We start from the raw sequence: 11,862 nt of genomic DNA, 5'->3' as shown, positions 1-11,862 counted from the left end.
TGAGTCTTGTTTAATTAGTTTAAGTTTCTGTTTTGTTTTAATTTTTGCACCTTGTGTATATGTTTTGTTTTTGTGCCGTGTGTGTCAACTTGTTTTCTTACTTGTGCCAAGTCTATTAAGTTGGTTACTTATCTTGTTTACTCTTGTGTGTAGGTACTAGTTTATGACCCGTAGCTCACAACCTGTTCGTGAGCATATCTCCGACTTTGACGGTGATTTCGAGAGGACGTTGAGAAGGAAAAAGAAATCACAAGCATCTAATCCTCCTAGTCCCGAACGTGAATTTAAAGAGGAAGTACCAATCATGGCAGTGGACAATCGAACCATCAAAGAGCTTTCTGCCTCGGGTTTGGCCAATGCAGCCCCTCTTTGCATCCAATACCCCAATGCAGCCCCTGAGAAGACCGATGAGTTTGAACTTAAGTCTAGTTTATTACATCATATTCCTAAATTCCATGGGTTGTCCATGGAAGATCCTAACAAACATCTTAAGGAATTTGAAGTAGTTTGCTCAAGTATGACACCCATCAACGTTGATGGGAGTATTTTGAAGATGAAGGCCTTTCCATTCTCACTTATGGACAAGGCCAAAGATTTTGTTTGAATTGTCCCCTGGAACTGTCAATTCTTGGGAAAGTATGAAACGTGCATTCTTAGATAAATTCTTTCCCACTGCAAAGATCATTCTTTTGAGGAAACGAATTAGTGGCATCCAACAAAATCAAGGTGAGTCGTTTCCATCTTATTATGAACGTTTTAAATCACTTGTTGCTTCATGTCCACAGCACCAAATGAAGGAGGAGCTGCTCATTCAATATTTCTACGAGGGACTCCTTCCCATGGAACGTCAAATGCTAAATGCTTTGGCGGGTGGTGCATTAGTGGACAAGACTCTAGTGGATGCCAAAGCTCTAATTGCCAACCGAGCACACAACGCTCAACAATATGAAGGTGTTGGACAAAGAGAGGGGCCACGACAACAAAGTGTGAATGAGGTAAGTGCAATCTCTGATATTCAGTCACAATTGGCTAAACTTACTTCTCTCGTGTCTCAGGTTGTCAAAGGGTCAAAACTACAAGAGAACCAAGTGTGTGGCGTGTGTTCAATGCAAGGGCATCCATCCGAGGCATGCCCTCAGTTGATAGAGAATGGAGGATGGGAATCTGCCAATGCCATGGGCTATGGGAATCAAACCCAACCGAGGAACGATCCATATTCTAACACATATAATCCAGGTTGGAGAGACCATCCAAATTTCAAATGGCGGGATCCTCAACAACCCCAACAACAAGGAGGATTTAGGCAGCAACCACCGGGCTTTTATACAAAGCCATTCATCCCTAATCAAAACCAAGTGCAATCTGCCCCAACAACCTCAGGTTTGTCTTTGGATAATGATCAACTTGTTAAGTTACTTACTACTTTAACACAGGAAGTACAAACTCAAAATAAGGAGAGACAATTCCAAAACACAAGGGTGGATAATTTGGAGAAGCAAATGGGTCAAATTGCCGAGTTTATGGGGCAAATTAGAGAACAAGGCAAATTGCCTAGTTCAACTATTATAAACCCGAAGGGAGGATTTGAAACCGCTAAGGCCATCATGTTGAGAAGTGGTAAACAGGTTGGAACGGACTCAAATACACCCAAATCAAGTCAAGACGAGGAGGACAAGTTGCTGCAAGGAGAAGCACAGGGAGCAAAGCCCACGGCCAAGGATGACCAAACATTGCCGAATTCATCTAGTCCTCCTAAACCGTCCCAAACCACCAAGGTAAGTCCCAATTCGACTTTTTCTAGTTCTATTCCACTAAACGTGCCCTTTCCTAGCAGGTTTAGGCAATCAAAGAAGGAAGAAGCCGAGAAGGACATTCTAGAGACCTTTCGGAAAGTTCAAGTCAATATCCCGCTCCTTGATGCGATTAAGCAAGTCTTGAGGTATGCTAAGTTTTTAAAAGAACTTTGTACAACAAGAAGAAGGATTTCAAACAAAGAGGTGGTTCAAGTAAGTGAAAATGTCTCTGCTGTGTTACAAAGGAAATTACCCCCTAAATGCAAAGATCCGGGTAGTTTTACAATTCCGTGCGTTATTGGTAATACTAAGTTTGAACAATGCATGTTAGACTTAGGGGCTTCGATTAACGTTATGCCATACTCTATTTATGCATCTATGAACTTAGGTGATCTTAAAAATGATGGTGTGACAATTCAATTAGCCGATCGTTCTAACGCATATCCAAAGGGTGTTTTGGAAGATGTTTTGGTACAGGTTGGTGACTTGATTTTTCCAGCGGACTTCTACGTGCTTGACATGGAGGATTCGCCCCTTTCCACCCCATTGCCAATTCTATTAAGGAGGCCCTTCATGAAAACAGCCCGCACCAAGATAGATGTGTTTAAAGGAACTTTAACGATGGAATTTGATGGGGAAGTCATTGATTTCAATCTTTCTGAAAGTATTAAATTTCCTAAGGAAGATCATTCTTGCTTTTCTATTGATATAATTGATGATTTGGCACAGGAATTTTTCGATTCTTTGGGGAATGATACACTTGAAACAACAATTGCACAGGGAATTGGGCAAATAGCTGGTTTAGCTGTACCTAGAAATGTGGAGGAGGTTGAGATAGTGGCTGCCCTTGAGTCACTACCTCAACACCATGGTAAGTTTTCCAACCCAATTTCAATTTCCATTTCAACTAATAGGTTGTTACCTTCTTTGGTGCAGGTACCCAATCAATTTCAAGGAGCATACAGTGGAGGACATATCCCTCCATACAATGGGCTCTAAGTAAGAAATGAAGGTTTCGTCCGGCTGCAAGACGTAAAAGAAAGCGGTACTTGGGAGGCAACCCATGCATTCAACAAAAGAAGACTTAGAAAGCACTCCAATTCCAGATTTTGCATTCCTAAACTCTTCTCTTTGTTGCTATTTCGTTTCTGCCATGTTAGGTTGTTTAGTTGTTGTTTTGTTTGTTTATTTGTTAATTATGTGAGTCTATGATTGGAACATTGAGAAAATGCTTGATTTATTGATAGGCACTGCTAAAACAAAGAAAGATGGAGCCTTCACAAAGGTCGTTTACTAGAAGCCCCACTACTTGGGAAAGTTACAGAAGCGGGAGGCATCAAAGAAGAGGCCTCAATTGGTGGAACGCTGGATGAGCCAGGAAAAATGTGCCTCTGGAAGAAAGCCGCAAGCCGTTGACGGTCACTTTGACGGTCACTTTGAATGCGACCACTGGATTCTTGCAGCTCATCAAGCTTCCTCTTCATGCCAGTCGAATAGTTATTTGCAAGCACATGCAAACTTCTATTCTCATGCTTAAGCTGTTTGATCTCGTGCTTAAGACTTTCCACCTCCGCCATCAATGATTCCACTTGGCGGGTGCGAGCAAGTAGGCGTTGGCCCATGTTGGACACAGAGCCTGCGCACTGAACACTGAGAGTGAGGGACTCCTGAACGGCCAACTCATCAGACCGTTCTGAAAGCAGCCGGCTATCTTTTGGAGTGAGGAGGTTCCTAGCTACTATAGTAGCTATTGTTGTGTCCTTCATCACAGAGTCTTCACCTGTCAAAGGGCCATTAGAAGAAAAGAAAGAAGGGCACCATACATTTACCTGAGGCGGCGCACTCGGATCACTGCTTAGACTCAAATCTAAGCAAATGTTAGACGGGTTAGCCATTGTCAAATGGTTAAAAGAGAAAGGTGGATGGAGTAGAATCTAAAAGGGCCGAAGACGATTTTCACAAATGAGCAAAGTGAGCATGTTGGAAGTGATCGATACCTCTATAAAAAGCCAAGGCAACACGACCGCTGATTCAAACAGGCAGATTTTCCTGCGTGAAGTTAGGCGACGCTTTCGAAGGTTTTCAGACAACGCGTTCAACTTTGTCAAAAGCTCTCTGACAAAGTTGAAAACACGTGAAGGTTTTCATCCCAGCTACGCACTTTTGCCAACCCGTGTGGTAACAGAGCCGCACCCGTGATCACTACAGGCCATGCAGAAATCGAAGAGGCGCTCGCTCAGAAATCGAAGAGCCGTTTGCTCAGAAATTGAAGAGACGTTTGTCAACAAGGGTAAAAGAACAGTACCACCACTTGCTATTGAGAAATCCCTATATATGTCGACCTTCATCTCTTATGGCAAGGCAGACCTCAAGAAAATGTCCAACTCTTCCTCATCTCTGAGGGCGCACTCCCAGAAAAGCCTCTTGAAATACTCAATTTTTTCTCCCCCAAAGAAGATACCAGATACCTGGAGTACAGATGAGGCAGAAGGAAACGGTCGATCGAAGCATGTGGAGACAACCACAACAACCACATGTGCTGCTTCATTCACCGTTTCTTCAAAAGCAAAGGTATCTCATATCATCAAGGTCAAAAGCAAAAGTATCTCATATCATGCTTTTTCCCTGTCTTTTTTTTTGTCCTTGTTCTTACTTGCATAGCAAAGTGAGAGAAGCAATCAGCCGGCACTTGGAGTCAGTCTTCTGATCTGGAACCGACTGCCTGGAATCCATCCCTGATTGCTTACCTAGCTTTGCTCTCGAGTAGTCATCTTCAACGGTTGATACACTTCCAGAGAAGGGACTACTTCGGCAAGGGGAGCAAGCAAGGCAAGTGAAAATAATACATTGAAGCATGTGGAGACAAGCATAGGCTGAGTTATCCTCCAAACCTTTTCAAAACGAATTGGAAAGATTGAACAAAGAAATAGACCAAAGGAGTAAGCTCAGACCTTCGGGGGAGACCAAAAGAATCCTGCTGCCCAGTTCAAGAGTAGCACAAAGGAAAATCAACGATGGGAGGAACCCCTGTGGAATCACCAACATCAAGCCTCAATGCAATCAACAAGGAGAAGATGGAATTTACATTCCACAACTAGATTTGCGTCTCTAAACTCTTCTCTTTGTTATTTACATTCTGCCATGTTTAGTATGTTTAAGTTGCTGTATTTATGTTTACTTTTGTTTGGTGTGATTTTAAGCTTAAAACATTGAGGACAATGTTTGATTTAAGTGTAGGGGGGTAACTAATGTTGTTGATACAAATTCGTGAGATTTTATCACCCATAACTTCAAGTGTTGTTCCTTGCTGTTTTAAAATGTTTTTAAGCTGTTTAGTATGTTTTGTTTTATAACTCAGAAAATCATATAAAAATTTGAAAAACATTTTTTGAAAAGCCTAAAAAGAGTGTTTTGAGTCGTTTTTGTGTGTTTGTGTCTTAGGGTACCTTCCAACACAATGATGAGGATTTGGTTTGTAATTGCATGACTGTTAAAAAGAGTTATAAACATGGAGAAAAGTTTGATTTACTCTTGGTATATGCTTGGTTATGGTTATAATGTATGAATTCACATGCAATCATAAAAGAAAAATTCGTTTATGTAACATGCTTGAAGGAAGAAACTCATAATAAACGCTACATCCTTGTGAGACTCGAGCCATTACGTTCTTTGGAGAGTTATAATCTGTGATTCTTTGTTTTCTAAAGTTGTTGCATGATCTCATTATTCCTTGCTTGGTTGCTACTTAGAATGCAATTGTATCATGATAGAACTAAATGCTAGAACTTATATCTGTTTCATTCAAAGCATGACATTGAATTGCATAACATATATCAAGATGAAGTTGTGTAGTTGCGATCATAGCCAAATAGCCTTACTTCCCGTATTTCGTATATATTGTAAGTCTTAACCCCGTTGAGCCTCGTTTAGCCTATTTTCTTTGCTAACCACATCACCCCTTACCTAGCCTAAGATTAGGACCATCTGTACCCTTGTTCTTGAAGCATAGTAAGTATGACGGAAAATGAATTCCTTTTGAGTTACATTATGCAAGAAAATGAGTGTGGGGGAGTAAAAGTTTGCTCTTAAGTTTATATGTATATTTTGAGATTCAAAAGAAAAAGAAAAAGAAAAGAAAGAAAAGGAGTGAAAATAAGTAAGAATGAACTCACAAGCGTTGATGGTTGAAGAAAGGGTCCAAAAAAAAAGTTGAATATGGCCCTAAGATTTGTGTGATTTCCCCTTGGGTGTTCAAAGTTGATTTTTGCGTTCTAAAGGGAATTCTAAATGTCTAATTCATTACTTTGCTCACTATTTCTTAAAGAACCTTTGTTTTCCATACTCCTGCTTTGTTATCCAAACACCCCAAGCCCCGTTACAACTCGTGACTTCAATCTTGAGTGTTATGTATTTCAATTGTGGAGTTTGAACTTGGTATGAGCATATGGTGTCACTGGTTCTTGCATCTAAGTAGTAGCATTCCATTCATGAGATCATATCTAAACATGCTTATTAACTCCAGAAATTGCTTTCCTTTGAAATACATATATGTGAGTGTTCGTTTTTATGTTTACATCAATCTTCTCACATATAACTAGTTTAGGGTGTGTAGTCAGAAAATCTGAGTGAAAACAGAGTGCATATCTTGTAAGGAATTGAGCAAATTCTCTAAGGCATGTTACTACATTCAAAACATAGTTTTAAATGCTTAATTGTGAACTAATATGTGGTGACTATGATTAAGTATGTACTTAAGTGTAAAGATAACCAAAATCTATGGGAATGATGATTTTTAACTTGTCATGTGCATTGGAAATCCCTGAGGCAACGTTGGAAGGTTTAAGATTGTCTTTGGTTTGTTTTGTTTTGTTTCGTTTCGTTTTGTTTTGTTTTTCTGTTTTGCTCGAGGACTAGCAAAAGCTAAGTGTGGGGGTATTTGATAGGAGCATATTCATGCGACTTAAATGGCTTGTTCTCGTACATTTACGTTATGTTTCTTTAGTTATTTTAGTCCTTTATGCTTCTTTTGTGTGTTTTCAAGATCGAAAGACGTGTTTGACGAAAGGATGCATTGTGGAGTGTTTTGGGGCCTTTTGGAGCACTATTGGGCTAAGGATGGATAGCTTATGCTTGGAGCCCAAGTGTTGGATGAAATTGAAGGCCTTGTATGCACTTGAGGACACAAAACAATGGCCCTAACCCAATTACATAACAACTTGCCATGGGCTTAACACAAACACCATTCCTTGCCATGCAAGGGGGAGCAATTTGGGTCCATTTCATGCACTTAAAACCTAGCCCAATTACACACAATTGCAGCCAAATCCATTCTTTGACATGCACATTCACCACCAATTCAACCACATGCACTTATTCCTCCATCATTGCACAACATTGCAGCCACATGCACAAAAAACACCCAATGCCGTGCACTTCCCTTGCCATTTTCAGCCATCACACTTCATCATTGCAGCCACCATTCACCCTAGTTGTCAATCACATACTTTCCCATTGTATAATACATCCACATGCATCTTTAACCAACAAACAAATCAGCCACAACACTCAAACACACTCAATGCCTTGGGGTACCATGCAATTCCAGCAATTCCAGCTTTCCAACCTAGCCACATTCACATGCATTTACTCATAATCATTCACCAAACTTGCAGCCACATTTCCACCTATTCCTAGCTGTCATGTTCCCTCTCATTTACCTATAAATAAGCATGCATTGCAGCCACAATTCATTCATTCCATTCACAACACAACACACAACACAAACATCACATCCTTGCCGTGCATATCCTTCCATTTCTGTGCAGTTTTTCTCATCCATTGCAGCCACTATCCAACCACTTCCCATCCCTCCAAAACACTTCACATAATCCCCAAACCTCACCTTAGACCTTGTGCCACAACGAAGAGGAAGAGAAGAGTGCCTAAACGTTCATACAATTCAAGTTTGAGTTGTTGGAATGTTTAGGTGTTTCTTTGATTTCAATGTTTAAATTCAATTCTCTTTTTCTTGTACGTATGAGGAACTAAACCCCCTTTAGCTAGGGGGTGATTCGAAACTATGTTTATGCTTTCAATATGAATTGATTACCTTTGGTTGGAATTTCATAAGTTGTGAATTCAATTTGTTTAACCGTTTGATTGATAACTTATTTATGTATGTTTATTGAGAGTGCACGCTTAATCTTCATGCATGAATATGACGCTAGAATATAAGTGAGTTTCACCTAATCGTTACGAACTTATATTCACAAGTAGTGAAGGTTGCTTATAAACAATCGCGTTAAATGAATTCTTGGCACTAGTTTCATGCTCATCATAGTAACGAATGCCTCGTCAACACTTATAGTTTTCATAATGCTTAATGATCTTTGATTGTATCTTTATTGTGCTTTTCACGTAAAGGACTTTTGGAGAATGTTGTGAATTGCGTTGCGCAAGCCCATCCAATTCATTAACTTAAGGAAAACTTGACGGTTAATTTAAGCGGACCTAATTAACCCGGAGTGTTGAGTTTCATAATTTATCGAAAGACCAACTGAAAATCATTTTGTATGCAAGTGTAACATGTGTGGAGAAGAACCCCTTGGCTATTCCATCATCCATATTTTTATCACATTCGTATTTACGTTTTGCCCTTAAATATAATCTTTCCATTTAATTTAATCTCGCCTAAACACATTTCCTCCATATTTCGTTGAGTCTTAATCATTCATATTTGTTTTATTTTTGTGTTTTTAAGTATTTGAAGTCGTGTGTACTTGCTTTGCGTTTTTGTTAAGAAGTTAAGTGTTTTAAAAGTTAGTTTTATTTATTTAAGTCAAGTGTTTAGCACCCCTAGTTAATCCCTGGTTAGAACGATCCCTACTTACATCATTACTACAATTGTCACAAATAGGGTTTAATTTGTGTGCGTATAAATCTCGTATCAACCAACCCATCGAGAACGAAGCTTACCTGGAAATAACCGAAGGCGAGAATTAAATAAAAGAACTTTTTGTCCAATGGCAAAGCTCTTCCTTGATATCATCTTGTCATGAAATGCCTTTGATTTCTCCTTGTATATTCGACTAGACTCGTATGCATCATTCCAGATTTCATCTAACTCATTCAATTGAAGCTTCCTCTGCTGTCCAGCAACACTCATGGCCATGTTGTAGGCTTTGATCGCCCAATAAGCTTTGTGTTCTAATTCTACTGGAAGACGACATGGTTTCCCATAAACTAATCGAAATGGGGACATTCCAATAGAAGTCTTATAAGCAGTCCTATATGCCCACAATGCATCGTTCAAGCGCATGCTCCAATCCTTCCTACTAGGACTCACAGTTTTCTCCAAAATTTGTTTCACCTCACGGTTTGATACTTCTGCTTGACCACTAGTTTGCGAATGATAAGGTGTAGACACCTTATGTGTGACATTGTACTTCCTAAGCAACGCTTCAAATGTTCTATTGCAAAAGTTACTCCCTGCATCGCTAATGATTGCTCTAGGTGTCCCAAATCTTGCAAAGATGTTAGTCTTAATAAAATCTGAAACAATTTTTGAATCATTAGTTTTGGTGGCTTTCGCTTCCACCCATTTAGAAACATAATCCATAACCAATAAAATGTAAGGAAAACCATCTGAAGATGGAAAAGGTCCCATGAAATCAATGCCCCATACATCAAAGATCTCAACAATCAAAATAGAGGTTTGTGGCATTTGATTTCTTGGGCCCAAGTTACCTGTTCGTTGACAACGATCACGTGTTGCACAAAATTCGTACGCATCCTTAAACAAACTAGGCCAATAAAAACCGCTCTCTAACACCTTCAGGGCTGTCCTCTTTGCTCCAAAATGGCCGCCACATGCATAAGAATGACAGAAAGTTAGAATATATTTAAACTCAGATTCGGGGACACACCTTCTAATCAATTGATCAGGGCAATATTTCCACAAATAAGGATCATCCCACTCGTAGTATTTGGCGGTTTTGACAAGCTTATCTTTCTGAGCACGTGTAAAATCATCCGGAATCTTTTTGGTGACCTTGTAATTGATAGTATCTGCATACCAAGGGTCAGTAACCTTTAATGAAAACAATTGCTCATCCGGAAAACTCTCACGTAAAGGGATGAAATCTTCCTCTGTGTTTGAGTGCACAAGTCTGCTAAGATGATCTGCTACAACATTCTCACTCCCTTTCTTATCCTTGATCTCCAAGTCAAACTCTTGAAGCAGAAGTATCCATCAAATGAGTCACGGTTTTGCATATTTTTTTGTGAGTAAATACTTCAAAGCTGCATGGTTAGAAAACACAATAACTTTAGTTCCAATCAGATAAGATCTAAATTTTTCTAAAGCAAATACAACAGCTAGAAGCTCCTTCTCTGTTGTTGAATAATTCAACTGAGCATCATTGAGTGTTCGTGATGCATAGTAGATGACATGTGGCACTTTGTTGACACGCTGTCCTAGAACTGCACCGACAACATAATCTGAAGCATCGCACATTAACTCAAAAGGTAAACTCCAATCTGGTGGCATGATCACAGGAGCCGTGGATAACAACTCCTTAAGTTTGTTAAATGCTACCACACACTCTTCATTCATATCAAATGTTACATCCTTTTGAAGCAAACGACACAAGGGTCTAGAAATCATTGAGAAATCCTTCATAAACCTACGATAGAAACCTGCATGTCCAAGAAAAGAACGAACCTCCCTGACAGTAGTAGGGAGAGGTAAAGAACTAACAAGTTCTACTTTAGATTTATCAACTTCAATTCCATTTTTAGATATGATATGCCCTAGAACTAATCCATGTGAAACCATGAAATGACATTTTTCCCAATTTAAGACCAAATTAGTTTCTTGACAACGTTTTAAAACTAGGGACAGATTATGTAGACATGTATCAAAAGAATCACCATAAACTGAAAAATCATCCATGAACACTTCAATTATTTTCTCAATCATATCAGAAAAGATACTTATCATACACCTTTGAAATGTGGCGAGGGCATTGCAAAGTCCAAACGGCATCCTCCGGTATGCAAATGTGCCAAATGGACATGTGAAAGTCATCTTTTCTTGATCTTTCGGAGCAACTGCAATTTGATTATATCCAGAATAGCCATCAAGAAAGCAATAATGAGAATGACCAGCTAACCTTTCTAACATTTGATCAATGAATGGAACTGGAAAGTGATCCTTGCGTGTGGTGCTGTTTATCTTCCGATAATCTGTACAGACTCTCCAACTATTTTGCACACGTGTAGGCACTAGCTCACTAGCTTCATTCTTAACAACTGTGACTCCGGATCGCTTCGGAACTACTTGAACAGGGCTCACCCATTTGCTGTCTGAGATAGGATATATGATGCCAACATCAAGAAGCTTGATAACCTCTTTCTTGACGACCTCCATCATGAGTGGGTTCAAACGGCGTTGAGCTTCCCTTGTAGGTTTTGCACCTTCCTCCAGCAGAATCCTATGCATACATGTAGCTGGATTTATACCTTTGATATCTGCAATGCTCCAAGCTATGGCAGTTTTGTGATCCTTCAGTACCCGGATCAGTTTCTCCCCTTCTTCTGTTGTGAGTTGTGATGATATGATGACCGGTAATGTTTCATCCTCTCCCAAAAATGCATACTTCAAATGTTCAGGAATCGGTTTAAGCTCCAATTTGGGTGCCTGAATTACAGAAGGAAGAATTTTTTCGTTAGAAGTAGGAAGAGAAATAAAATAGGAAGAAAACTTACCACGAATTGGTGAAAGAGACTCAAGGGCTACCACTGTCTGGATTAATTCTTCTTCAATGTGCTCAGAATAATTAAGTTTTCCATGTGTAATGCTATGCACTAATGCCTTCTCTAAATTGTCTTGTCCCATACCTTCATTAAAACAATCCTGCACAAAATAGTCAAACGCATCAATAGACAAACAAGATTCAAAATCACTAGGATACCTCATAGCATCGAAGATTTTGAACTTGACACTTTCTCCATCAATTTCCATGGTTAAAGTACCATCGTAGACATCAATCTTCGTACGCGCCGTTCT

The sequence above is a fragment of the Pyrus communis genome, chromosome 1, assembly GCF_041283825.1.
Source record: "Pyrus communis isolate YQ-2024b chromosome 1, ASM4128382v1, whole genome shotgun sequence".
Taxonomy (NCBI): Eukaryota; Viridiplantae; Streptophyta; class Magnoliopsida; order Rosales; family Rosaceae; genus Pyrus; species Pyrus communis.
The sequence above is the reverse complement of the archived record's forward strand: the minus strand, read 5'-3'. Positions refer to the sequence as shown.